The 27,423-nt window shown below is 38.3% G+C and overlaps 1 long non-coding RNA gene across 1 annotated transcript; it reads right to left on the bottom strand.

Annotated features, from left to right (window-relative positions):
* Nucleotides 1–13,335: 13,335 nt before the first annotated feature.
* Nucleotides 13,336–17,379, bottom strand: LOC133525581 (uncharacterized). The gene is made up of 2 exons (XR_009800592.1): nucleotides 15,194–17,379; nucleotides 13,336–13,753 (listed from the first exon to the last, which is right to left on the bottom strand). It is a non-coding gene; the product is annotated as an uncharacterized LOC133525581 (long non-coding RNA).
* Between the last annotated feature and the right edge of the window lie 10,044 nt (nucleotides 17,380–27,423).

The raw sequence follows: 27,423 nt of genomic DNA on the forward strand, positions 1-27,423 counted from the left end.
GATCTATAGCACAGTTAAACCAAGAAAGTGTATACTAGAAATTTATTCAGTGTTTACATGAGAACTGTTATTGACCGACTGACATACATAAAAGTAAACAAACAATTCATAGAACCGTTGCTACACAAATACAAATTTGACAGGGTTCCGTTTACTGCCAGTACTGTGACCCCTTAAAATAGGCGTAACCAGATTCTACAAATATCACATTAACATAATATTTCAATACGCCCCCTTAATGTGCATATTCAAAATAAACGGTAACACAAATAAAACATATAAAAACAAATCAAAGTGATATCAAAGAACAACTATAAAAAAATAAACAATTAACAAGCAATGCCCAAACCACGCATGCACATATAGTGCTTTTCTCTAGGCAGAGCCTTCGTTAATATGTCGGCGAGCATTGAGTCGGTCGGTAAGTACTTTAACTCAATACTCTTATTGTCCTTTAATACACTTCGTACAAAGTGGTACCTTATGTCAATGTGTTTACTCCGAGAATGAAACATTGGATCGTTCGCAAGGCAAATCGCCCCCTGATTATCTACATGTAAAGATAATGGTGCAAACTTACGTAACCCAACTTCAGTAAGTAAGCTGTTCAAGTAGATAGCTTCCTTCATTGATGAGGCTAGACTTACATACTCTGATTGACAGCTTGAGGTGCTGACACATTTCTGCTTCTGCGACTTCCACGACACACATCCACCTCCTAACATGAAAACATAACCGGAATAAGAACGCCTATCTATCAAACATCCTCCCCAATCAGCATCCGAGTAACCATGCAAAGATTTACCTGTCTTTTTGTAAACAAGTCCATATTGTTTTGTATGCTTTAGGTATCGCAGCACACGCTTTGCAGCATTCCAACATTCCTCATTAGGGCAATCCAAGAATTGACTCAATACAGCCACGGTATTCGTAATATCAGGTCTTGTTCCCGTAGAGAGATACATCAGTGAACCTATAATCTCACGATATGGGTACTGTTCACTGTCACTGCACTTATTTACAGATTTTTCAATCTTTTGCTTAACTTCCATAGGCGTAGATATTGGTTTACTTTTATCCATATTAAATTTGATTAATAAATTATCAATGTACTTTTCTTGTGACAATTTCATGCTTTTGTCACATCTGTCAAACTCTATGCCTAACATATATTTCACAATGCCATAATCTTTCAATTCAAACTTAGTGGCCAGTTCCTTTTTGAAATCTTCGATGCATTCACCTCTTTGCGAAGCGACGAGAATGTCATCCACGTAAACTAATACAAAGAGTTTAGTTTGCGAATCTATATTTTTAAAATAAAGACAAGGCTCATTTAAAGATGCTTGTAATCCCATGGACTTCAGCTGCTCGTCCAGTCTGATGTTCCATTGTCGACCAGCTTGTTTAAGCCCGTACAACGATCTTTTGAGCCTGCACACACTGCCTCCAGACCTCAGGTCACATAACATCTTGCTAGCTCTTTCATGTATAAGTGAACCTGGCTGCTCCAATCGTGTTAGATCTTGTAAACATTCATCTAGGAGATCTGGCACCTTCATATATATCTCCTCTTCTAATAATCCATTTAAATATGCCGTATTAATGTCCAACTGATGAATTTTAAGATCCAGCTCCACTGCAAGTGCAACTAATAGTCTTATCGAGTCAAGCCTAGCGACTGGCGCAAAAGTTTTCTGATAATCGATGCCGTAACGTTGGCTAAAACCTTTTGCCACTAGTCTGGCTTTCTTCTTCTCAGTTCTATCGATATTCAACTTCTTTGTTAATATATATCGGCAACCAACAACATTTCGACCCATAGGTTTCTTGACAACATCGAAAGTATCGTTTTTGATTAAACTTTGAACTTCTGAAATTATTGCGTCTTTCCATCCTTTTCGTTCGTTACCGGATAAGGCCTCCTTTAGAGTTATTTCGGCGACTCCAACGAAATCCATACAGTCTGCATACTCTCCAGTCGACTCAACGCCTTCTTCCGTGGAAACCTGTGGCTCTACATCAACCATGTTGTATATCTTGCGTGGACGCCCAACATGACCTCGCTCCAGTCGTGGTCGCCCTGGACCTCTCTTTACTATCCTCCCCCCATCAACATGAACATCGTCTTGATGATGATCGTGTTGAGATGGTTCCATGACAATATATGGATAGTCTGTCATTTGACGGGCTTCAACGGGAACATCATCTCCTCCTTCAGGTTCTGGATCACGACTACTCGATGACTCGATGCACTCATCCTCGTGATTGGAGATATGTATTACCGGATTTTCACTAGTTTGAGTCGGATGGAACTCTACATCTACCGATACAGGTTGATTTTGAACATTTATCGATTCTCCCAAGTCGATTTCAAAGGGGTCAATCTTCAGGTTCACGTTTTCTTTACCTTCACTTTTTGTTTCGTGAAATTTCACATCTCTTGACATGATAACTTGTCGTTGTTTTGGCATCCATACTCTGTAACCCTTGCGATCTCTAAGATAGCCTACAAAGATTCCTTCCAGGCTTCTTGGTGCGAACTTATCTTTCCCGGTTGACTTGTCCAAGACGTGTACCTTAGATCCAAACTTGTGTAAGTAGTCTAACTTGACAGGTCGTTCAAACCATTTCTCAAAAGGTATCTCACCTTCAAGACTTCTGGTCGGACAACGATTTCTTACATGGCAAGCTGTTGCTACAGCATCTGCCCAGAAACCCGGAGAAAGTCCTGACGAAATCAGCATACATCTCGCCATTTCTAACAAGGTCCTGTTTTTTCTTTCCGCGACCGAGTTCTGCTGGGGTACTCCAGGAATTGTCAATCTTCTTGCTATTCCTTCTTTCTTCAGGAACTCGTCGAAATCCCGATTACAGTATTCGCCTCCGTTATCTGTATGGAGATAAGTTATTTTACGTCTGAATAGATTCTCTACGTGATTTTTATATACCTTGAATGTAGTGAAGACTTCACTTTTCTTGCTAAGAAAATATACTTCACACCATCTCGTATGATCGTCGATAAAGGTTACGAAATATTTCGCTCCATTTATTGACGTATGCCGCATGGGTCCTACGAGGTCAGAATGTATGATTCTCAACTTTTCATCGCATGGCCCACTCGATCTAGAAAAAGGCAACCTACTCATTTTTCCTTTCGCACAAATATCACAATCGTACAACTCGGCTACATCTGTCATCTTTAAGTTCATGCCAGATTTGTTTAAGACTCGGACAAGATCTTTCGCATTTAAGTGACCTAAATACTCATGCCACGACCATACGTCAACCTTTCGCTCAGAAATCGCTGACACTCCATCACAATGTTCCTCGACGTAATATAGATTACCTTTACGATTCGCGACAAGTTTAGTGTTACCATAACTATCTTGAACACTAGCTATGTTTTTCTTGAACGTAACGCTATACCCTTGATCAGTAATTTTAGCTACTGAAATTAGGTTACATCGCAAATCAGGAACAAATAGAGTATTTGGCAGTTGCACTTCAGTTTTAGAACCATTATTACATGAAGAAAATCTTACTGTCCCCTTACCTTGTACGTTTGTGCTCGAATTTGTCGCTAAATTTAGCTTACCAGGCAACGGTAGTAATGTAGTACCAAATTTATCTGTATCGTTGCACAAATGTGACGTACACCCACTGTCGACGATCCAATTTCCATTCTCGTTGTAAACAGCATTAACATCTGAAACACAATTGAATGTTACAAAATTGGAATCAACATCTGGTAATTCATTTAAGTTCGACACATACTTTGCACTATCATTACGTTGTACTTTCATCTTCTGTGTACACTCAGAGGCTTTATGTCCATGCTGGTGACATTTATAACATTTATATTTAAATTTCGAATTAGCCTGCTCAGGGGCATCATATGCGTGTTGACGATGCTTTATTTGTTTCTTAGGCTTAGAAGATCTCTTTCCTTTTACAAGAAGTGCCTTATCTACACTTTCTTTATCATTTCTGGAATGTTCCTCTTCTAATATCTTAATTTTAAATGCGTCTGGTTTTGGCAATGCATCTCGAGATTCTATGGCACATCTAAAATTGTCAAAACTGGACGGCAAACTATACAGAAGCATTATAGAGATCAAATCATCATGCATTTCAATATCCATGTCCGCTAATTGGCTTACTACATCGAAAAATCGCATGACATGTTCTCTTAAGTCACCAAAGCGTGCTGGGCCCATAACCACTGTGGGGAATAAACCTATCACTATTTAGCAGAGATCTATAGCACAGTTAAACCAAGAAAGTGTATACTAGAAATTTATTCAGTGTTTACATGAGAACTGTTATTGACCGACTGACATCCATAAAAGTAAACAAACAATTCATAGAACCGTTGCTACACAAATACAAATTTGACAGGGTTCCGTCTACTGCCAGTACGGTGGCCCCTTAAAATAGGCGTAACCAGATTCTACAAATATCACATTAACATAATATTTCAATAAATATAGGTAAGGTAATGCTACAGTAAACTATGCTAAACTTAACGCACTCTAGCGACTAGATGGCAATCATACAAATTGTACGAATGATACTGTAAAATTGTATTGAATATGTATTTAAAAATCTTCTTCTTTCTTTTACTTTTTTTTTAATCGATCGTATATAAATATATAAATCAAATCTTATGCTGCTTACAGCATGTATAAATAAACTTGTATGTACCTATACATTAAGTTGGGCAAAAACTTTTTTATAATTTATTATATTTCTATAAGTGAGAACCTGTAATTGGCTTCGTAATTCGATATTATGTATGTATGTATGTTATTGAGATATATTTACCTGTCACTTGAAGAGATAAAGATCACAACCAAATCGCAATCCGCCAACTTTATATTATGTATGGCCAACCGACTTTAAAACATGTTTTATGTTATCTTCCGAGTTTCAGTCCATTTTGTTTTGATGCTTACTTTTTATTTTCTTCGCAAAATAACTACTTAAACAAACAATATTTTAAAAACAAAATCTTATTTGTATGTTGTGACATGGTTGTGAAAAATTAACTGATGATTTCACCGCCACTGTTTCACCTTCAGTTCCATTTTATTTAATTTCTACAATTTTATGCAGCATAATTTGGACAGCGCCACTCCTGGTAAGATTTTTAATAATTTCAATTTTGATGTCGGTTATTGAGACCAACTTGGTACATTATTTTTATAGAGAAGGTAGGTGATACCTACATATTTAAACAATAGAACAACATAAGTAGTAACGTTCCATTCTACTTACTCTAATGAGTTTCACGACAATGGAACAGTAGCCGTCACTGGAACATGGAACACCTACATTGATTAGAGTGCAACGCCAAAGCCTGGGAGCATTGAACCAGCAATCTGCGTAATTCTGGGACTGGAGTACTATGAGAACTCACTAAGATCTATGTTAATTAACTAAAAGGTAAAAACCCACCTGAAGACTATAGATCTACCGTTTGACTGAGGTTGGTAAGAAGATATTATCAGATACGAACTGGTAGAAGGTACGGATGTGTATTATTTTTAGTACTGTAAAATCTAGTACATAAACTAGTTTAACTCCCAAAACTTAGCTATCTTCTTAGAAAATTAATAAAAATACAACATATCCGATAATTAATGAAACAAATAGTAATGTCAAACCTGCTTACTGTATTACTACTTATTGTATTTTTTTTTCTCCTCTGAAGACTATTAAATAGAATTTAAGTATGGCTCATGATTTCATTTTCTTTATGCTGTTAGTATGTATGTTAACATTATGTACTTAATAATGAACCTCCAGGTCTATGATTCTTAAGTATGTTAAGTACTCTACATTGTACTTCAAATCCATTTGTATATGTGACTGTTTGTGTTCTAAATAAAAAAAAATAAAAAAATTACCGCTTAACTTCTTTACCAACCGTCTGATATAAGTGGTAGACCTAGTACGATCGTTCAATTCTACTTACTCTAATGAGTTTCACGACAATGGAACAGTAGCCCTCAGTGGAACATGGAACACCTACATTGATTAGAGCGCAACGCCAAAGCCTGAGAGCATTGAACCAGCAATTTACGTAATTTTGGTACTGGACTAGGTATCTACTATTGAAACTCACTAAGATCTAAGATGATTAATTAAAAAATACGGAAATATTTGCAAACTAAACTTATAACGATCCTTTAGGTATTCCGTATTGTACGAGAGAGTATACTTAGGCTTTAATTCGTATGCTAGTTCAACAAAGAGCATTTGAGTAAGTATGCATATATATCTATGTACGGCACCACCAGAATTGTGGTCACACACTCACAAAGTTCTTATTTTCATACCGAAAGCAAATTCCACACATCCAACTGCTAAATTGACTATAAAGCCTTTTCAAGGAATTTAGCTTAAATATCATATATTTAATTTTTAACATTATCCTAAAACACGAAACGATAGAAAAACCTATCTGACTACTGAACCTTCTCAAAAAAGTTTTACTAGAATCGGTTGAGAAATGTAACCTGCAGTGGAGAACCTCCGGACATTCTAAAGCATTTTGGCTGAAGCTAACACAGGGATCTTCGCTAACGCTAGATCAATAAGCATTTTGCATAAAATTCTTATACATACTGACCAGTTTAAAGAGCTATTGAGTATATGTTCGTATTGTTCGTGGCACCTTCAGAACGTCGATCAAATACGAAAAAAACAATTTTGACCTGTCAATCACTATGCGAACCTTGACGTGTGCTTTTTCACCAAATGTTCGGTTCGGAAATCTTTTCAAAACGAACAATTCAAAGTTGGACGAAAATGGCAAGCATTTAATAAGGTATTTCCATGTGTATGTTTGTTTGTTCATATCACCGGAGCGCCAAAGCTACTCAAGCCGACGGTGAATGATGTGTCAAGTGATTTGATTTTGTAACACGGGTAAAATTAACTACCTACTTATTAAGCGACGTCGGAAAATACCTTAGTCGAATCAAAGTTTTTAAAATGAAGTCAAACTTAGTTATGATCATATTTATAAATCAAAAGCAAGTTACTACATTACCTAACATGTTTTTATATAAATAATTGCCACATTTTTTTTATTTCACTTGTTTTTCTAGGATCGTCTTCCTTTGAACTTCCATAATGTCGTAGGTAGGTAGGTAAGTAGGTAAAAACGTAGGTAGGTGGGTAAAATTGTGGAATCATTATTATTATGAATGCAAAAGTAATTCTGTCCATGTGTCTCTTAGGCGCCTTCCCGACTTGGCAGTGCGGTATCGGTGCAGTAAAGTACGCTTTTTTTACCGATACGTTACAGAGTTTATCGGCCCGATTCAAAGAATGAGATACGATAACGATAAGTTCCGGTTTAGATAAGTTCTCATTTAGATATCGTTTGTATGAGAAGCAGCTCGATTCGGACCAATGTCACTTTGACGTTATAGAAATATCATAGATAGATCTTAATGGGATCACAGCGGAATCGGAATCAAAATAAACGTCAATATTGACATGTTTAGTTATCGATCTTTTAAAGATCTTTCCAAGATCTTAATCTTAACCATTCTTCGAATCGGGCCGTCTATATTTGAATAGACGCTTCCTGATTGGCGCGGGCGGCGCGGGCACGGGGCGGTGAGCGTGTGATATACTGCTTCGCGGCGCCGACTGCCAGTTATGGTTTCACGACTTTATCCCTTAATGCATACAAAGCCATATATGACAGTTATAATATTAAACTCTATTGACAGGTTATTAAAGTTCAAAAACAAGTAGTTTTATAGGACATACAGTAAAGGGTTAATCATGTTGATGAAGCAGTTGCCAGTAACAAATTAAACAACTTGAGTATATAGTTCGTGTCATCCACGATGACGCGCAAATTTAACATTTATTAACATGGAAACACGAGTTAAGGCATGCGTCGTCATAAATGACACGATTTATACCTCTCGCGTCGAATGATGGTCCCCATGACAGTTCCTTCCTGTTTCCTTTCTTTTGGTTGGGCTTAGTTAAAAAATGTTGTAGAAATGTGTTTTTATCGTATTTATATTACTTATATGTTACATTTCTAAATAACTTAAGGTGCTAAACGTACAAAAAATGACTACATACATTAAAAGGGACAGCACCTCCATGTTCGAGAGCGAGAGCGAAATGCACGATATCTAAATGACATGATTTGGATGGAAATTTTGATGTCAGTGTGCGTTCGAATTGGACTGATAGTTAAGTTGAAAAGGTAAGTTTCAATGGCGTTAACATGACACCCGTTACCCGTGTAGGCCGTGTATAACAGCAGTATCGACTTACGATCGAGAACTCGCAGTTAAATCAATCTGCCCGCAGCAGACCCTTATCTTGGCTGACATGTCCCTAAGTAGCGCCTCAAATTGCCCTTTTGGGCTGACCGATCACCTTGGGTACGAGATGTGTTTAAATTAAGCGAATTGCTTTGAAATGGAAACGCCAATTGAACTACGAGTATTATCTATCACTTATCTTACGCGATTGATAAAGAAGGTGGCTAAGATTTAGAATAAAATACATATAAAGCATGCCGCGCACTTTGTGTGTTGGAAAATAATAATATCTTGGCCCGGGTATGTCCTTAAACTGCGTCCATAAGAGAAATATAGGCACTGTCATCAAGTTTTATATGGTAGGGCACAGTACAGTGGATGTCATTCCAGATCTAGAAGAGGCCAATTGGGGAAGTAGCAATTATTGGCGCAATATCGATCTAGTCTAAGAAGATCTTCTTGGAGGTAAGTAGAGTCGAGAGTGTTACTCACTATCCGGAAGACTTTCATGTCATAAGCAAATAATTTAAGAATATTTGAGTGTTTAAAGCATTGGGAAATATCGGGTATAAAAATGATAAAAAATAATGGTCCAAGTAGATATCCTTTGGGCACTCTTAAAGGGATTTCCACCCACGATGATGAAAATCCGTTCAGAATGACCGTTTAAGACCTGTTTAAGACATAGGAGGAGAACCATCGAAAGAGGTCTCCTCTTATGCCTACTGATAAAAGTTTATGTAATAGCAGATCTTGGTCAATGCGCTCGAACGCCTTGCTGCAATCTATCTACACAGCATCGACTTGATCTCCACTACAAGTTACATGACACGTAATCGTTAAATAAAATAAGGTTAGAATCAGTAGATCTCTGTTTAAGAAAAACGTGTTGACAGGGACAGAATACATGTTTATGACAGGCGTATACCTGGTTGTAATCTCGACTCTGACTCGAGGATTTTGGCTATAAGGCACAACATAGATATTGGGTTATAATTCTCAACATTGATTTTATTGCCTTTCTTGGGAATGGGTGTAACGAAGGCTGATTTCCATAAGCGCGGCATGACTCCCTCTGAAAGTGATTTATTGAAGAGTATACCTAGCGGTTGCGAAATGCAATCAGAGTAATTTACAAGGAAAACAGCTGGTAGATGATCAGGTCCGACGGATTTACTAAGGTAGAGATTTTTGAGAAGTTTCGTAATTTGGTCAGGCTGGACTTCGAAGGACGCAATATCAGCAATAACAAAAGTTGATGGCTCATCTAGCTGATGAGAACCAGCTGGAGCATTATTATTTAAGAGAGTAGAATGAAAAAAGTCGCAAAATAAATTGCTAATGCCCTTCCCCAGTGTCCGAAGTAAAGCCAGAGTAAGACATTTATTCGTGTCTTCATTAAAAAATCCTACTATCATATCTAAACATGTTCGTCTTCTACAAAAAAATCTCATTTAAAATAACAAAAACCACTCAATTTACGACGATTAAAAGATCTAATCTCAAAATGAAACCTTAACCGCAATAATTTCCAAATAACAGATGATAATTACGCCAAATACTCATCCAGTCCAATACACAGTCACAAAATGCGAGTTCACGCACCGCGGAGCACAATAAATATTACCGAATTTTAATTTGACGCTCGAACAAAATGCGACTGATGAGGTAGCAATACCAGTAAAATATTGGCTGAGTGCAATTTGGACTTAATAATTTTGAAAGGGTGGAGAGTTTAAGCCATATGGAATTTACAGGCCAATTCGAGTTTTTAGTTCATTCATTAGCGTAAGTCTTGCCAAAGGATGAAGTGCTTCTAGATTATTAGATCATCATCATCATTCGCTTGCCCTTATCCCATTCATTTGGGGTCGGCGTAGCATGTATTTTTCTTCCATACCTCGCTGTCGCCCGTCATCTCATCATTTACTAGCATTCGTTTCATCCATCCATTTTTTACAGACATGAAATTTTAGGTACAGTGAATTAGAAACCGGAGGAATAATTTTCTACCTAAGTTTCGAAAAAGTCATTTGCGTGGGTTACATTTTAACTACACACTACTATCTTGATCAAAATGATCAAGTAAATTCATATAAAAATTAGGAATCAATTCAATTATGGATTTTCGTAAGAATAAATAAACAAAATACTATAATATATATATCTTAATACATAACGACATCTAAAGGATTATTGAAAATGTTATTAAGTAAGCATTGCTTTACGTACACAACAACTCACTTTCGCACTTGAAATTTTAATCAAAGTTAAACTAGTTATTACTGTGTAAATAGATACGCCTAGAAGTTTATTAATTTTACGCTATAATAATTTTACTTTCATGAAATTTAGTTTTTGATTAAAATATACCATTTGTATAACTCGGTGCCATCGACTGGACAGAAACGGCTTTGGACAGAGAAGCATGGCGGTATTTGTGTCAGAGGCCAAGATCCACTTCGGGTCGCTGCGCCACAGCAGTAAGTAAGTATATTTGATTGACGACCGGTTTGGCTTAGTGGGTAGTGACCCTGCCTACGAAGCTGATGGTCCCGGGTTCAAATCCTGGTAAGGGCATTTATTCGTGTGATGAGCATGGATATTTGTTCCTGAGTCATGGGTGTTTTCTATGTTTTTAAGTATTTATAATTATTTATATATTATATATATCGTTGTCTAAGTACCCTCAACACAAGCCTTATTGAGCTTACTGTGGGACTTAGTCAATTTGTGTAATAATGTCCTATAATATTTATTATTTATTTATTATTTATCTACCCCGAAATTCGAACGTATTAAATGTAATAAAAAGGGTTGCTCACATTTTTCCAACATTGTTCGACACATTCTTCGCTTCTTAACGAGCAAATATGATGTGATGTGATTTTTTTTGGATTAAAATGTGTAAAAAGTCAATATAAAAACTTTTTGGCAAAAATTTAATTTTTGTTACAAACTTTAATCGCTGACTGTACTTTTCTTTCCACAGACAACTAATACTCATCGTGACAATACTAAAAACGCCAAACACAATTAGGTTTCGTTGTTTCATCACAGAGTTCTCTTCCTGTCTCCATCATCAGATCAGCTCGATGATACCATAATATTGCATTGTCACCCGACTTACGTATGTATGCAAATATTCAGCTTCATCAGAAACCGGGAAGTGGGTAAAATTTATTCTGGAAGATTTGACCCGTACTAACATACATGCGAGTTAAATAAGAGCTTGTAAGAAAATACAATTTTGGGTCATTCAACTCTCATTCCCGTGGAATCTCATTTCCCTGGCTACAGTCAGCAAATTCCCAGGAGATTCCGCTTAGCTGTTTGTAGAGGGAACTTGACACGAGTTACAGTCACCAAAAATGAGATGTTAATATAGCGGAATTTCCTGGGAATTTGCGAATAGGTATGACCAGGGGAATTAGATTTCTGTGGAATGACCCTTTTACGTTAGCATCCTCTTAAGGTATCTTATAAATAACAGATCCAGTTGAAATTTTAAAACATGGATATTGCTCTACATAGGTGCATATTAATTGATTCACCTGCACTGTAATAAGACAAGTATTAGTCCTCTATTGGCAATAGTCAAGGACCGTTCAGGCGATAGAGAGTGCATTTGCTAATAACAGGTCCTTCAGTCCCCAGATAATTACGAATGCACCCGACCGCGCTATCTAGACCAGCCGATTACAATTGATTACCTACTTACTACCTTGGATCAGTTTATATATTAGTAAATAACTTTTTTTCTATTTTAATACGATACTTTTTCACTAAGTTTCAAGTTCCTCGATTAAAATATAACTTGAACGCCATACAAATGTTCAAGCCCTCATGGGCTGATTTTTGAAATTGCTTCTTATCTCGTAAACTTTAGTTATAAATGCAATCGTGTGTGAAAATTTCTCTAGCTTTTAAAATTTAGTTTTGTAGCTTTTGTAGTTTTGTAAATAATAATAAATACTCAGTACTGGCGGATAAATGTAAAAATGCATTTATTTATTTATTTAACCTTTATTGCACAATACATGAAGGTATAAATGGCGGACTTAATGCTTTAAGGCATTCTCTACCAGTCAACCAATGCATTACAAACGTCTAATAAATGATGAAGCAAAGTTGTTGATCAACTCCTCATGCTAATATTGAATTAGCTCAACAAGTAAATCAACAACTCCCTTACAAATAACTATGAATGCCGGCTTAACAATTTTTGTACTTACTGTTCATCATCATCATCATCACCATAGGCTTTTGCGTCTATTGCAGACGATTTAAGCATTGTTGTTTAGACAAAGCGTTTGGTGACTGTGGAGGCCGATGCGTGAGCGACACGACCTCCCACATTTTTGGCAAAGAAAGCTCATGCCTCCTGAGGTTCCATTCCCGGTTTGCTTTCTGCGACACCTTTTGCTCTCTAATGCATTAAACCAGGCTTGGTCTCATAGCCTTCTTCCCTCTACAACACGCTTGCGCCATCCGTCACGGTCTTCAGCTAAGGTTTCCCAGGCATGGTGGTCAATATCAAATGCTGACTTTAACTACTGGTCACATCTCCAGAATCAACCTGTATGTACTTATAGGTACCTAATAATTACGTTAATGATTAAACTATCATAGTATTTTGATATAAATTGTGTAAACACTTCAACAAAATTAACCCCGCCGGTAGTAATCTATTAAAATGTATCAAAAATAAAACCATTATAACTTGACACAACGTTCACAGCCTCAAAAAGAAAATTTTACCTCGCTTTTATACACTGAATTGGATTCAGGGTGCCTATTTAAACTGGGTAATGGATATTTCTGCGTTATTAAATGAAAAATATTTTGTAATAAATTAATAACTTAAAAGCGTATTGAGCCTTCGCGAAATTGAGTGTTGGTTGGTATAAAATAATAATGAAATTGATTTAAGTATACTCGTTATAATTTTAATGTTAATTGCTTCAGGTATTTGTTGGTGTTCCGTATAGGAACAAGGATTTAGATTTTTTAGAAAGCAAACCACAAATCAAATATAATAAATACTGTTTAATTACAGTTTTTTAGATATTTTTGAATAGTGTGGTTTGTGTGGCGATAGGAAAGCAAGTGTAGGGAGCTGAAGGCTCCGGCATATGTGTCGTGAGGATGCGGAGCTATGATTGGCTAATTATACATATCACGCGATATTCAGGTGTTATGATTGGGTGCGGCTCGATACAATGCAAATATATGCTCTGTGTAGTGGAAACAAGATTGAACTCAGAATAAACATATAATTAATGGTAAACGTAGCGAAGCGGCGTGAACATCCTCCCGGCCGTTGAAAGCTCGTACAGCTTTCAAGCTCATTATGGTGACGAAGACAGACGAAGTCATCTAGGTTTAGACGACGGGAAGTGGAGATGACACCCAGGATGCTCGGAGACGGCAACGACGTGAGGGGCCTGCCAATTAAAGTGTCCCGGGGCAAGCGGCTGGAAAACATTTGATGATGGGTTGACAGGACAGAGGGATCGGCTGTTAGGTTAAGGATAACTTCAATATTGGCAAACAGAGAAGCCAGTTGCTTGATAGTTAAATGTGTCGGCCCTAATATCCTATATATGAAGTTTGACAGAACGAATGCCAGCTTCAGCGAGACCACTAGCGAGGAGCGTATAATTATATACCTAAAAGTAATTTTTTAATTGTATCCCTCGCTGAGCTGCAAAGTCACAAATTTTATTTAATCTTAGAAGACTATTTATTTCCTTAGCGCCTGCGACAAAGTTACGACCATTATCGCAATAAATAAATTTAGGTTTGAGGTTTAGGCGCGGGCGGATGCGGCAAATGCCTAGACTTGTCATGTTTCTGTCTATGGACGGTCTCTAAAACATCAGCCCGGGCTTTGAGAAAATCAAAAAGATCATTTAAAGTTGGAATTTCTGGAAGCGTATTTCTGTGTTCTTCCCATTTATAACAAGTGTCGCTATTTAATTTTGACGACACCATGTAAATTATTAGTACGTCCCACCGTTCAGCGGGCAAACCAAGAGTGCACAGAGCCCGCAAGTTCTTAGTCACGTGATCAACAATAAATCGAAGGGACTTGTCGGTCTCTCGCACTGATTCGATACTAAATAAAGCCTTTAAGTGATTGTTTATTAATTGCCGTTTATTGTCATAGCGTTTGCACAAAAGCTGCCAAGCCTCGGAATAATTAGAATCGGATACTTCTAAGTTACTTAGAACGCGAGCCGCCTCCCCTTCCAGGTACGAAAGAAGATAGTGAAACTTGTGTACGTTCTTAATTTTGGTATTTTCGTGAATTAAAGAAATGTATGTTTCTTTAAACTCGAGCCACTTGAAAGAAGAACCATCAAAATTTTGTATTTTAATAACAGGGAGTTTAAATCCAAGAACGTCACTGGCTTCATAATGACACTGCAGAGAACAACCCGTGTTGTTCAAGGCATCCCTGGAAGGCGAGTTGACTTCCAAAATATCTTGGGCAATTGATATGTTCGAATCAAATTCTTGTTCAAAATTATCGCGGACTGTCAATTCGTTAGCTTGGTTAGAATCACTTAAAATCTCTATTTGACTTTGCACCTCATCGAAGTCACTATATAAAGATTGCATTCTCGATAATTTCATTGAAAGTTGTTTAGTTTCTAAGGGCGAAATATTTTGTTGAACGGATAAAGTATCCAAATAGGTTTTAAATATAGTTAGTCGACCTTTAATTGAACTAAGTCTAGTTTTAAGTACTTTAAGTTGTTCTTCTGGCGTTTTCTCTGGCATTTTTGAATCTATAGGCGACATAAAGAATCACTTGTCACAATGAAATTATCAAGGCAAAATGAATGCAAATGTACGTAAACAAGTTATATAATATTTACGATACGCTCCTCGCTCAATGGTCCCACGATGCGCCGTACGTTCTGCCAGACGATAATGAACTCTCGGGCACGCGCGGAGGAACTAGTGCGCTCGCGCAGCACTCCTGGGCGTTGTGGATACTGCACCGAATGTAGGTCACTGGAATAGCAAAAAATGAAGGGCTAAACAGCTGATTCGATGCGATAAGCGAGTGGGCAAGAATTGCAAACTTTAATTTTAAAATTTAGGAAATGAAATGATTGGCTGGAAACTGTTAGGTTATGAACAGGCGTGACCACGTGGGTGCAATTAGGTATTGGAAAATTGACAAAAATATTTTAAACAGGTTAATGTTTTAATGAAGTTAGCTGCACAGTGAAGTAGGCTATTACAAATGCAATGCTAGCGGTGCCTAACAAAGATTATTTAGAGTAATAGGAGTGCAACTGGTAAAGATAGGTATTTCTAATCGCTTAAAGTAGGTTCTGCAAGCAGAAATATAGGTAGGTGATTGTCTTTTAGGCCTTTCGGTTGGAAAAATTGAGTAGGTATTTTAGGCTATAATTTTTTTTTTTGAGTAACTGGATTCGCTCCTGGCAAATATCAAAGAGGAGTGAACTAGGAAAGTAATAGGAACGGGCTCACTTGATTATAGGGCAGGCAGAACAAAGTAGGCGCTTTCCGGTGCGGCGTGGCACGTGGCACGTGGCTGCTGCGTGTAGGCCGTGAGTCCGTTGTGGATTGTAGGCGCGCCTCTTAGACGCGGGCGATAGGGAGTCGATGCACGATGCACAAGATAGGGCACAGCTGATGCCTTGGAACTTCTCCAGGCAACTAGGCGCTGCACGTAGCACACGTGGCGGAGGTACTCCGTAGTGGATTGTAGGTGCGCCTCTCAGACGCTGAGGCGATCGGGTCTCGCTGCACGATGCACAGGATAGGGCACAGCTGATGCCTTGGAACTTCTCCAGGCAACTAGGCGCTGCACGTAGCACACGTGGCGGAGGTACTCCGTGGTGGGTCGTAGGTGCGCCTCTCAGACGCTGGGGCGATCGGGTCTCGCTGCACGATGCACAGGATAGGGCACAGCTGATGCCTTGGAACTTCTCCAGGCATCTAGGCGCTGCACGTAGCGCACGTGGCGGAGAACTCGTCGCTTAGGAACAAAGGAACTGCAACGGAGACTTCGAAATCTGATTAATAGCTGCAGGTCCGGTCACGGTCGCCATTTTGTTCCGTATAGGAACAAGGATTTAGATTTTTTAGAAAGCAAACCACAAATCAAATATAATAAATACTGTTTAATTACAGTTTTTTAGATATTTTTGAATAGTGTGGTTTGTGTGGCGATAGGAAAGCAAGTGTAGGGAGCTGAAGGCTCCGGCATATGTGTCGTGAGGATGCGGAGCTGTGATTGGCTAATTATACATATCACGCGATATTCAGGTGTTATGATTGGGTGCGGCTCGATACAATGCAAATATATGCTCTGTGTAGTGGAAACAAGATTGAACTCAGAATAAACATATAATTAATGGTAAACGTAGCGAAGCGGCGTCAACAGTTGGCTACTAGAATAATAAAAATACAATAAATAATAACGTAATTGTAAATCTAACTTACCTAATAAATAAACCTAATCTTTATTATAATGAGACCGACCGTTGTAATTGTCATCAATTAGCTTGCTTTGCAAATATGTGGGCGTGTATGTATGACGGCTATTTACTTTGTCATGATTTTATTATAAAAATGTGTGAGTTTTTCAGCCACTTTCTGGTATCTGACTGCCTTACAATTCTTCTTCTTTTTTTTTAAAATTATGGCTTCAGTCCAGTGGGACTATTTTCGCCAGTATCAAGGTCTTAGAAGCTTTAATACGACTAAAGTTGTCCGGTTAGTACAAGACAGTGTACGGTGATTTTATCAGCTCTTGTAAAGCGATAGCTGGACTTTACAAGTAGCACGTGGACTACCGGCCGTTGACTCCAACATCGTGGATAAACGCGTTTCAAGATGAATTCTCCATTCATCGCACACTACCACATTAGTTTACTGTATAATAAGCTATCGATATTACACGTTAAACAATATGAATGAGCAAAAAACAAAGCAATTCATCACGAGGCGTGACTATCAAGATGGCGCTCGAACCACAGTCCTGCTTTACAATTCTGTGTTAATTTCTGAAATGTCACTGCCCAAAAATGTCACTATTGACAGATGACAGATCATATCCAACAGGAAATTAAAACAAGAATCGGGCTCCTGGTCAGATTATAAAGAAAAGAAAAGGTTAAACGGACTTTTGTAATAACACAACCATGTTTAGTGTTATTAATTCACGCGGGATGTACTGAGAGTAATTAAAATCAAATGAATATCAAATTCGACTCCTGATTTACATTTAGAAATAATTGACTGCAGCAATACAGTTTGCAATGAAAGTTTATCTGAACATTTTAATTTTAATTAAAAACTCTTTTGATATGATGTTGAATTGTGTTTTCAATACTTAACGTATACGAGTAAAAAAACCTAGAATGATTAAAAACTTATTACTTTAGTTTTAAATCTTATTTCAAAACAGACCTCATACCGTAGCATAAAATTGCCCTCTAAAGTCGTAATCCGGTTAAAAAGCCTCCTAAATAGGCTGCAAAGCTTTACAGACCTATTTATCAGATAAGAACCCGCACATAGCTCACCAAACAGCGGTCTGCGTGAATCTTGAAAATGGGACGTTAAACAAAGAATCAACTCCCATTCGCACCCTCAACTGCTTTATAACTCTATAATACTGTGCAGGGTGGTTTTGAGTTGGAGATTGAAAAAGAAGGATCGGCTCTTTCATCATATTGTGGCCCAACCTACCTGACCATCAAACTGAAATATAGTCAGTTTTGGTTAGAGTGGCCTGGCTAAACAATCATCCTTGGTTTCAGTTGTATTAGTTTTGGCTGCTTCCTGGGCTAAAGCTTTTCAAGGCTATCTTTTTCCAAGCCATTCGCTGGAAATAAGCTTTGGGATTTGCTTGCATATTCGTATGATAATCTGTTCAGAAAACTGTCGTCTCAGCCGAAAGACGTCCACTGCTGGACAAAGGCCTCCTCGAAGAATCTCCAGAACGAACGGTTATTCGCTGCCCTCAACCAACGGTTTCCCGCGATTTTAACCAGATCGTCGGTCCATCAAGTCTGGGGCCTTCCCACGCTACGTCTTCCGGTACGTGGTCGCCACTCGAGAACCTTTCTGCTCCATCGGCAATCGGTTCTGCGAGTAATGTGGCCCGCCCACTACCACTTAAGTCTGGCAATTCTCTGAGCTATGTCGACAACTTTGGTTCTCCTGCGGATCTCCTCATTTCTGATTCTATCACGCAGGGAAACTCCGAGCATAGCTCTCTCCATTGCTCTTTGAGTGACCTTGAGCCTTCATATGAGGCCCATTGTGAGCGACCACGTTTCTGTGCCGTATGTCATCACTGGCAACACACACTGGTTGAAGACTTTCGTCTTGAGACACTGCGGTATTTTGGACGAGAAGATGTTACGTAGCTTCCCGAACGCTGCTCATCCAAGTTGCATTCGACGAAATTCGTTCAGAAAACTGTACCATAATATAATTCTGAAACGAGTCTAGACTATCCAATTGAGCAGTTTTGAATACATTCAGCCTGTTATTTTATTAGACGATTAATATATTTTGAACATCAGCTTAATTATTTGCAATAACAATCGTACCTCACCTTCCGCTATTGTTTTGAAAGATCAAATTTAATTTAACACGAATTGGGTGTTTTGTATAGTAGTGCAACTGCGGAAAACAGGGGAATAAAAAAAAAAATGTCGGTTATGATCCGTAGGGGATAGAAAGTACCTACTTAGTACCTATAGAATATAAGAATAAGGCAAAATAAATTAGTACTTATGGTTAAATATTTCGAAAAATTAAAATGCAACATGGAGGCCAGAAATGTGACGTAAAGCCTTGTATTAAGACGGAAGGATTGAAAAAAATATAATTGACCATGTTCACACAAATCAGAATGGTAAAATTACCGTTCGGATTCAGAATACACCAGCATTACTGCTGCAGTTATTTTAAGGACAATCTATCTAGGCGCCTGGGCCTTCATTTCCAGCTTCAAAGAGCATTGTAATAGGTTAGCGTACATGTTGACTTGATATTCATCGCGTGTAGTTTCTCTGGTAAGAATTGATAAAAAATGTTTGAAAATAATAAAGTTAGAATATTTATATTAGATAAAAGGAACCATGGGACAAGAAAAACACGTGTAGGGAAAGTAGGGAAAATAAACAGCTTTTGAGGAGCTGTTTATTTACCCAGATACTTAAAGATATTAAAAACTAAATTAAATGGTACCTAATACTAAAAATAAAACTAATTCCTTAATAAAACTGATTTATGCAAAGAAGGAATTTCCTTATAATATACTGTTTATTTTGCCCAGACCAAAATAAACGATGTTTCTGTTACCCCACCTGACCTCAAGCTAAATATGCCCCAAAAACATATTACCCTGTATAACCCTGTTTTCGTCATGTTTATCGGAAAGTGAACGAAATAAATCCCTTTTAGTTTTTCGTTTAACTGTAGTTCACAAGTGGCGAGGCTGAAATAGTAATAATTGATGCCGAAGCCTTTGTTTTTCGCATTTGTTTTTCCCGCTTTTGTATTTGGCGCAATACAATAGCGACAGGCAGTGATCAAACAATGTCCGGCGATGAATGCTTTATTTCGAGGAACGTTTAAGTTAAAAGAATCACTGGATTCTTTTAACTTAAACGTTCCTCGAAATAAAGCCTCGATATGTACGAGTAACGTACTAATACGTATAACTGTATACGTATTAGTACGTTACTCGTACGTATCGAGGGTCAATACGAGTAATGTACACTTAATGATTCTAATGTACCATATACGAGTATGTTCTTGTGAATAAACTTTCATTAATTCATTCATTCTTCCTTCACTCGTACCAATGACCTTTCATATAGTTGACGTGTTGTCTTAGCTTGGATACTATTTAAGCGTTTCTTTTTTTACCACTTTTTTATGTGACCTTTTTTGCCACTTTTGTGTTATTTCTAGTCAGGATCGCGAGCCCTTTTCATCCTTATGGTAGAAAACAAGTGTCTCCTTTCCTTTTTTTGCCATACAAAGTATATGGGGAAATGGTAACACAGTAGGAAAAAAGCCTGGGACATTTTTTTATATTATTGGGATCAAAAGAGCTCGTGATTCTGAGTGGAAAAAACACAAAATGTTTGAATAAATACAAAGTCAATGAAAGTGGCATATTTTTAAGAAACGCTAATTTAACGGCATTCGTCCTTTATGTTTTCTATGTATTTAATGAAAGCTACTGCAATTGGCTTCAATATTATTAACAAATCAAAACTATGGTTTTGTGCTCCAGCCATGTGATGAATGGCGCCATTCATTTTCTAACTAACAAATATCAATGAAAAATTAAACTTACGCAGCTTTTGATTCTTGTTTATGGTAAAATGTTGCCAGCGTTTAAAAACTGACGGTAATTTTTTGTTTTATAGGATTTGTCTAATTCTGTCTTTAAGCGTATCAAAATATACCGGTATATTTTAAACCTGTACCGAGCATTGATTGTAAATTTTAGCAAATCGGTTTACGGTCACTAAAAAATTCAATAAAATAATTGGCCCACCGCTTTATTTCACAACTTGAGCACCATCAATCGGTTTCATTTTCGTTATAACTTTTTAGTGTCCAGTCAGTACCTATTGGCACCATATAATGGATGACTGTTTACAATCAGTCCTGTCCGCCCTCGGCCGTTTGGTCACATTATTTTTTGTTAAGTTGGGACCTAAAGTGGGTGACAAGTTGTAACGTCATTTAAGAGATTTATGGGAATGTAGCTCGTAAATGTGACGTCGTAGTACTTAGTTTATGGATTGATGAAGATTTTAGACGAGTGTGTTGTAACTGACCGAGCGTTAGCGAAGGTTTCCATTTCAGCTTGAGCAAAAATGCTTTCGTATGTCAGAAGTTCGCGACTTGAGGAGCTTCGAGACCTGTAGAGGCCACAATTCTCAACCTATTCTCGTGAAATTTTGTAAGCAAAGTGCGTAGACAAGATGCCAATTGTTGACGCTCCGTAACGCACGCGTGTCTCTGTCGCACTAAGGCAGTGTCTTACCTGAGCGAATAACTCGCGAACGCGAAGCGACGCGGCGCGGCGCGGGTGAATTCAATCCTTTGATACCTATGGAAGTGTCCTACGTGGGCGATCTCCGAATGCCGTTGAGCCGCCGCGCCGCGCTGCGTTGCATTCGTGAGTCATCGTCCACGTAAGCCGCGCTGTAATATGAAAGAATGATAGAGAGAGATAACTACGTTAGTACGTTACGCTACGGAGCGTGAACGATTGGCACCTTGTCTACGCACCCAGGTTTGCTGATTAAACGCACAATTATATAATGTCCAAGTAACGTAATGAATGAGCTACTTGCCACTTATATGACGAATGAAGTCATTGTTGAGGTTTCCCAATATGCAAATAAGCTTTACTGGTAGATAAAGTGCTAAGTTTTGCAGGAAGTTTTATCTGGCGTTTAATTTATTTGTTAATGCTAATTAATTATATCCAGTTCAGACTTCGTGAAACATGCTCTAAATAGATTGTTTTTGTAAGTTTAGTTTTCGAGTTTTTTCGAATTTGCGGAGCCATACATTTATTGAATTTCAAGCTATGCTCGCGAGGTCTACAGCTTATAGAGACCCTAGTTAATACTAGCAAACAAGCATACGGCCCGCCTGATGGTAAGCAGTCTCCGTACCTAACCTATGTACGCCTGCAACTCCAGAGTTACATGCGCCGACCCTAACTCTCCGCACCCTCGTTGCGCTCTAGCAACTTTACTCACCAGCAGAAACACAACACTATGAGTAGGGTCTAGTGTTATTTGGCTGCGGTTTTCTGCGGCTTCCCCGGTTGGGCTCTGCTCTAGATCTGGAATAACATCCGCTGTGCTGTGCCCTACCACACAAAGCGAGATGACATTCACAGTGCCCATACCTCGCTTTTGGACGTAGTTTAAGGACATACCCGGGTTTTTTACACGCATCAAAGATAAGTACGCATTATGTTAACCTGTTTATGTGCAATAAAATGCACAATCACAAATACAATCGCACGTAACTAAAATGTAAGTGTCGCACTGTCTGAGCTTTAAAAACCAAGGCTCGGAACCGGTTTTTCCTTCATACAAAAAATACCGGTATTATTACGTTCTTTTTCGTTTTTTGATTTATTATTTCATTTTTAATGGGACTATCTAATAATGCGAAGTTGTAACCTAAATACATGATCCAGTCCTACGTAAAGAGTATAAAATAATTAAAAATATTCGGCTATTTCGGGATTTAAAAATAAACCGGTTCCGAGTCCTGATAAAAACATATCAATAACACGTTTCTAAATTTGAATGTCGCTCCTGGAAATGACATTTTCAAGATACATTCTTGGAAAGTAATATAATATATTAAATTCGCTTACAATGTACATTCCTTGGAACGCTATAAACGGATCGTATTCACATATAAATTTGACGACAAATCTGATTTACTGTATCTGATAGATGGAATGAAGCTACGTTTAGCGGTGGACATTTTACTGTGAGTTGGGTAAAATGTTTTTAAAGCCCAGTAGATTCGTGTTATTCTCTCACTCTCACTGAGCGTAGGTAAGGATGAGCGAGATGGATGTGCGTGTTTGGGTCCGCGGATTTTTGTGTTTTAATAATAAAAAACCGGCCAAGTGCTATCAATTATTAAAAATATTTTTATTCTATGATGTATATAAAAATTACGGTTTTCGCAATTTTACCTTTATCTGTGCTATAAGACGTTGCTTCGTACCAAATTTCAAGATTCTGAGTTCACGGGAAGTACCCTGTAGATTTTGATTCCCTTGCGAGTGTCGAAAATTTGCGGAAATTTGCGGCATAAACGGCTAAAATACAGCCGTGATTGATTGCGTTAGCGTAGAAGTTTGATTTTTTTCACAGCTCTAAGGACAGTAGACCTGAGTATTTGATATAAATTCCAGCTTGATACCTCCACGAGTTCCTGTGAAAAAGGTTCTTGACAGACAGACAGACAGACGGACGGACAACTAAGTGATCCTATAAGGGTTCCGATTTTTCCTTTTGAGGTACGGAACCCTAAAAAGTAATCGCTGAGTTCTATCAAGCGTAATATTGCAATTATTTTTTTGTGTAGAATTTTTTTTCTACTTCTACTTTTCCTAACAAATTACATCCTATAAACGTTATAATGTATTAATCGATTGAGACAAGGATTATGACGTAATTATAACTTAGGGAATCATATTAAAATTTAGTCCAAAGGGCGTCACTTCTTGCGACTGGCAGTCTTAACACATTGAGTGATGGGAACCCGCTCGGCAAGTTTTCTGTTCGCTTTCCTCTAAAAAACGGGAAAACGCTGGGATCGGCTACGAGCGTAGCACTACGAAAACGTTGGTAGCGAATGTGTTAAAAGAGTTTAATCAAAATAACTCATAAATGTCTTCGTTCAACGGACATTTATCCACATGTGGAGCAAAGTAATCCGATGCAAATTTTGAGTTGTTTTCTTATGTTAGCTGGTAGAATTGACTTTTAAATTATGATTTTGAATGATTTTTTTTTATTACGTTCATTTGGATTTGATTTGGTTTGATTTTTTTTTGTTATTTCATAGTTAGCATTTTCCACGCGTCGGTGTGGTGAATTTTTTTATGTTCATTCGGAGGCAACGTTTATTTAACCCTCGTGCCTTAAAACCCTCTCAACGCTCAGGATTCCACTTCTCGCTAAGCTCGTGGGTCAATCTTGGAATCTTTCGAATTCGGAATACCCGAGTAACCCGAGCAACGGGTATCAATATCAGCACGAGCGGTTAATCAACAACTTTGCCCCCTTGTAAAACAAACAATTATTAAATGTGGGTAGTTTTTGCACATTGTAATATTGACAAATATCTAAGGACGGGCCTTACGGGCAATTATAATGGGGCTAGTACAGCGGTGTGGTACAATCCTACATCTATCTTGGAGCTTTAATATCAAACACAGGCGACTGTGAAGATGAGGTAAAACGACCAATGGGTATGATTAGAACCGCAATGGATAACTTGAAGAGAATTTGGAAGAACCGAAACGTCACAAACACCACGTAGGTCCGACTTGTACGGGCCCTCATTTTTCCCATATTCTTATATGCTGTGGAGAGCTGGACTATCCGAATGACAGAGGAGAAGAAGATAGACGCCCTAGAAAATAAATGTGGTGCTAGAGGACATTGCTGGGGATATCCTGGACCGACTTTCGGACTAATGTCTCCATACTTAAAGAACTCTGTATCAAGCAGCACTTTTCGACTGTCGTAAAGACCCACATACTCAGTTTTTTCGGTTATGTCTCGAGGTGAAACAATTACTCCTTAGAGCGACTAGTGGTGCAGAGTAGAGCAAACGGAAAAAGACCGCGTAAAATGCCACCTATGCGATGGACTGACCAAATCAAATCTGCCATGAAGGGACCCCTGAACGCATTTGCCAGAATGTCCCCCAACCGAGAAATGGCGAGGAATCGTACGGCAAGCAACATCTGCGCCTGATGTCAGCAGTTGACCACGACGCTCTGCAAAGAGTACAACGACAAAGAAGTACAGCGGTGTCATGCACACAAATTCGAGACAATCGTGCAGTCTTACGCCACAACGCGACTGGTTGATGAGTTCACATCACATCACGCGCGCGATTGGTCGCAACTAGTTGCGTAAGACTGAACGATTGGCTCGAATTCGTGAGTGACACTACTTAAGTCACACCATTCTTAGTGCCCGTAAGGCCGTCCTTAGATATATGTCAATGTTTGATTCATTTTATTCTCATTCGCCCGTGCGTTTCTCTCGCTTCAGGTGCGGACAAGTAAGAACGAAAGGTACGCGTGATTAATAACTAAATTACATCATTTTGATATCAAAGTGTACATTCGAATTGGCCTCCTGATTCCAACAAGGCGCTATCTGTTCTTAGACCGTTAATGTCCCTACACAAACTATTTGTTTGTGCAAATCTTGCTCCAGTGGTCTCACAGCTTCTATTTAGCGAATGCAGACTATTTAGCGCAGAAGTTATGGCCAATTAAATTATTTTTAGTTAATTTTATTTACGTTTGTAGTAATTGGACCATAATTTACTTTCTATACGTATGTAGTGTCCGTTTATCTGTCTAGTTTTTTTTTCTTTCAATTGCTCAAAGGTTAACTGGAAGAGGACGCTTACATATACGCATAAGGTCGCCCATGTACATTATATATATTTTGGTCATCATTGTGATGTCTTATGTAAAATACTTCTGAAGTATTTATATGTAGGTGCTTAGTCTATAATGTCCCGTCCCCCTGTCTGAAATTTAAAAAGCTGTGTCGTAGTAACATAAAGTAGGCAGGCAGTATTTTTGACACTGACTGCACCTTTGTATTGTAATGTCAGATAAAAAGGAGTATTATTAAATACCTATAGGGAGCGTGCATGAACTGTAGGAGGCAGCACAGGAGCCGTCAGATTTTTGGCGCGAGGCGTAAATGTGATGTTTACTGTTCCGATGTAGCCCACGAGATGGCAGAACCTACTATGCACAAGAAAACACGTGACGTGTAAATATACATGTTTATGGTTCCGATTCAGGCCACAAGTTGACCCTTGAACGCGCACGGTCCCTATACCGGGTGGGCCATGTAACAGGACAATAAAATTAAAATGTCGGCTGTACTCCTCAAACTAACCAAAAATATATTTTTGATCTACTTTAAAATTTATTCTTAGACGCAATGTATTGCGAATTTTGTAATGTTTATTGCTTAAAGCGTGACAAGCAACTACAATTACAATGTGTTGGTGTACATTGAAGATACTAATTAATTTGTATGAATAATAGGAAGTCTGAAGACTTCAATTTTTTTACAAGTAGTTAAACAACCCCCTAGGTATCGCTGGAGCGACATGGTGGAGGCGGATCTGCGCGAGCTTCGAGTCGACAATTGGCGAGAGGTCGCACAGGACCGAGAAAAGTGGCGCTGTCTTGTGTCGGAGGCCAAGTCTCATTTTGGGTCGCTGAGCCAACGGAGTAGTAGTAGTTAAACAAAAGTTTTATCGTTTGAATATAACAGACAAAGTTATAATAATAATATGTACTTCATATATATTTTAATCATATTCTCGTGTCACAGTGTCCTCTCCCACTAGGTAAAGTATTTTGCTATGTGGTCGGATATTAATGACTGAAGCAAAATATAGCGCCGAACAATAAAACAATGGTTAAAAAAAAAAACTCGAACATAAATGTTAGATTAGAAAATCTAAAATTTATGTTCGAAACATATATTAAATATTTTGAAACTCTCGTCTTGCGCCATCAGAAAGTTTTACTTAAGCATTATTTACTTCGTTTTTGACGATTTAATTCATATTTATCCATTTTAATTTTAGTACAAACTTTTTTTTTTATGGTAGAGGAGGCAAACGAGCAGACGGATCACCTGATGGTAAGCGATTACCGCCGCCCATGGACACCTGCAACACCAGAGAGGTTGTAAGTGCGTTGCCGGCCTTTGAGATGGGAGTACGCTCTTTTCTTGAAGGTTTGAAGGTCGTATCGATCCGGAAATACCGCAGGCGACAGTTCATTCCACACATTTAGCTGTGCGAGGCAGAAAGTTCCTGGAAAAACGCACAGTTGAGGACTGCCAACCATCTAAGTGATGAGGATGGAAATGTTGCCGTAGGGCGATGGCGAAAAGAAGCGGCAGGGATTAATCCAAACAATTCCTCGGAGCACAAACTACTTTAAAGTAATACGACATTTTTTGTATTTTTGGTTCCCGAAAACCATAATAAATGGGTACGTGACACAATAAATAAAATTGTACATTGTAAGAAGATTGAGTTTCTCGAACTGAACCGTGCATTATTATCTGCATCAGCTAAATCAAGTTAAGGGTCTAGAAAACAAGGCAAGAAAGAGCTTCGCAGCACCGTCATCTGTCACCCGACAGTTGCCCACTTCTGCTTACCAAACAAACACGCAGTCAAATAAACGACAATCAACCTTATCCTCATATATATAAATTCGTTATCACCCGTCTAAACAAAATGGTGCCGAAACCACGGCTTT

This window comes from Cydia pomonella, chromosome 15 (assembly GCF_033807575.1).
Source record: "Cydia pomonella isolate Wapato2018A chromosome 15, ilCydPomo1, whole genome shotgun sequence".
In the NCBI taxonomy this organism is placed as follows: Eukaryota; Metazoa; Arthropoda; class Insecta; order Lepidoptera; family Tortricidae; genus Cydia; species Cydia pomonella.